This window comes from Mandrillus leucophaeus, unplaced genomic scaffold (assembly GCF_000951045.1).
Source record: "Mandrillus leucophaeus isolate KB7577 unplaced genomic scaffold, Mleu.le_1.0 Scaffold449, whole genome shotgun sequence".
Lineage (NCBI taxonomy): Eukaryota > Metazoa > Chordata > Mammalia > Primates > Cercopithecidae > Mandrillus > Mandrillus leucophaeus.
The window spans coordinates 2,847,843-2,851,304 of NW_012104798.1; positions in this window are offsets into that span (position 1 = coordinate 2,847,843).

Here is a 3,462-nt window from a genome sequence, read left to right on the forward strand (position 1 = left end):
CCTCAACAGGTCATGTTTTTTGTTTGTTTGTTTTCTCTGGCTGCCTGGATTAGGTTGGTGTAGTTTCCCATTGACCTTAATCACAGGGCATGGTAATTCTAAGAGACACCCCAAGGGATCTCCTGTATTCTGAACATATTCTTCCTTACCTGTATTATGGAGTAGTACACTGATTTCATGATATTCTGGATCAATCACCCCAACCAACACTGTGACTCCCTTCTTAGCCTGTTGATTTAAAGGTAGGAGAAGCCCAAAGTGTGCAGGTGGCAATCCTAACTTCCAGTTTAATGGAATCATTGTTGTGTCTCCTGGTGGCAGTGTTCCTTCCTCTGGAACTAAGACCTCTAGGCTAGCAGAATGTAATGCTGAAAGAACAGGAAGCAAAAATTTTGCTAGTGGATCACTAGGGGTGATGGTGAGTGATGCCACTTCCACTTCCACCCCTTGATTCCTCGACCTGTGAATACTGGCTATTGGAGAAAAGAACCATATATTGGACACTGATTCAGAGCATACAAGGCCTTCACAAGAACTTTGCCCAGTATTGTCACCTAGTTGGCATTGTAATTGTGACTTCAAAAGGCCATTCCACTATCCTATCAATCCAACTGCTTCAGGATGATGGGGAACATGGAAAGACCAGCGAATTCCATGAACATGAACCCACTGCTGTCTTCTTTAGCCATAAAATGAGTGCCTTGGTCAGAGGCAATGCTGTGAGGAATACCATGATGGTGGATAAGGCATTCCGTGAGTCCACAGATGGTAGTCTTAGCAGAATCATTATGTGCAGGATAAGCAAACCCATATCCAAAGTAAGTGTCTATTCCAGTGAGGACAAACTACTGCCCTTTCCATGATGGAAGAGGTCCAATATAATCAACCCGCCACTAAGTAGCTGGATGATCACCTTAAGGAATGGTGCCATATCGAGGGCTCAGTGTTGGTCTCTGCTGCTGGCAAATTGGGCATTCAACAGTGGAAATAGCCAGGTCGGCCATTGTGAGTGGAAGTCCATGTTGCTGAGCCCATGGCCACTTTGTTTATGGGCACATAGGGTGATCACAAGGGTGGCTGGGTAAAGAGGCTAAGTGGTGTCCACAGAACAGATCATCCTGTCCACTTCATTATTAAAATCCTCCTCAGCTGAGGTCACCCACTGGTGAACACTCACATGAAATACAAATATCTCCACAGTTTTTGACCACTCAGAGAGGTCCATCCACATACCTCTTCCCCAAATTTCTTTGTCACCAATTTTTTAATCATTATTTTTCCAAGTCCCTGATTATTCAGCCAAACCATTGGCTAAAGCCCCATGAATCAGTATATAATTTCACATCTGCCCATTTTTCCTTCTAAGCAAAGTGCATAGTCAGGTGCACTGCTAGAAGTTCTGCCCACTGGGAAGATTTTCCTTCACCACTGACCTTCAGGGATGTCCTAGCAAGGGGCTGTATTGCTGCAGCTCTCCACTTTTGGGTGGTGCCTGTATACCATGCAGAACCATTTGCGAACCAGGCCCTACTCTTCTCTTCCTCTGTCAACTGATCATAAGAAATGCCCCATGAGGCCAGAGGTACAGGCTGGAGGAGAGAAGGCAGGGTGGCAGGAGTGGAGACCAAGGGCATTTGAGCCACTTGCTCATGTAACTTACTTGTGCCTTGAGGACCTGCTCGAACCCAATCACCACTTCCATTTGATGATGGAATGCTGCTTTGCATGACCCACTTTATGGCTAGATGGGTCAGAAAGCACCCAATTCATAAAAGGCAGCTCAGTTCACATGATGACTTGATGACCTATAGTCAAATGTTCAGTTTCCACCAAAGCCCAGTAACAGGCCAAGAGCTGTCTTTCAAATGGAGAATAGTTATCTGCAGAAGACGACAGGGCCTTGCACCAAAATCCTAGAGGCCTCTGCTGTGATTCGCCTATGGGGGCTTGCCAGATGCTCCAAACAGCATCCCTATCTGCCACTGACACCTCAAGCACTATTGGATCTGCTGGGTCATAGGGCCCGAGTGGCAGAGGAGCTTGCACAGCATCCTGGACACGTTACAGAGCCTTCTCCTGTTTGGATCCCACTCAAAACTGGCAGGCTTTTGGGTCACTCAATAAATGAGCCAGAGTAACACACCCAAATGAGGAATATGTTGCCTCCAAAATCCAAATAGGCCCACTAGGCATTATACCTCTTTCTTGGTTGTAGGAGAGGCCAAATGCAGCAACTTATCCTTCACCATAGAAGGAATATGTTGACAGGCCCCGTACTACTGGACCACTAGAAATTTTACTGAGGTAGAAGTTTTCTGAATTTTAGTCATATTTATTTCCCATCCTCTGGCATGCAAATGTCTCACCAATAAGTCCAGAGTGTTTGCTACTTCTTGCTCACTGGATCCAATCCGCATAATGTCGTCAATGACCAGTGTGATATCTTGTGGAAGTAAAAAGCTATCAGGAGCTCTTTGAACAAGATTATGGCACAAAGCCGGAGAGTTGATATATCCCTGAGGTAAGACAGTAAATGTATATTGCTGCCCTTGCCAGCTGAAGGCAAATTGCTTCTTGTGGATCTTAAGGACAGGAATGGAAAAAAACAGCATTTACTAAATCAATAGTTGCATACCAGGTACCAGGAGATGTGTTAATTTTCTCAAGCACTGAAACCACATCTGGTAAAGCAGCTGCAATTGGAGTCACCACTGGTTAAGTTTATGATAATCCATTGTCATTCTCCAACATCCTTCTGTCTTCTGCACAGGTCAAATAGGAAAATGGAACGGGAATGGGGTGGGAATCACCACCCTTGCATATTTCAAGTCCTTAATGGTGGCACTAATCTCCGCAGTCCCTCCAGGGATGTGATACTGTTTTTGATTTACTATTTTTCTAGGTAGAGGCAGCTCTAATGGTTTCCATTTGGCCTTTTCCACCCTAATAGTCCTCACCATACCAGTCAGGGAGCCAGTGTGGGAGTTGTGCCAGCTGCTAAGTATTATTATGCCAATTAGGCATACTGGTACTGGGGAAATGACACAGGATAAGTCCAGGGACCGACTGGACCCACTGTAAGTCCAACCTGAGCTAAAACTCCATTAATTACTTGACCTCCATAAGCCCCTACTTTAACTGGAAGACCACAATGACGTTTTGGGTCCACTGGAATCAATGTCAGCTCAGGGCTAGTGTCCAGTATTCCCTGAAGTATCTGATCATTTCCCTTTTCCCAGTGCACAGTTACCCTGGTAAAAGGACACAGGTCTCCTTGGGGAAGGATGGGAGAAAAATTAACAGCATAAATTTTCGGTGGTGTAACAGGGTGCTTCCTCAAAGGGACCTGGTATCCCCTTCATTCAAGGGGTTCTGGGCCTGTAAACTGGCTCATGTCTGGAAATTGATTGAGGGGCTGTGATTCTCTGTTTTTTTATAATCCAAATTAGTCTTTTGTCTACT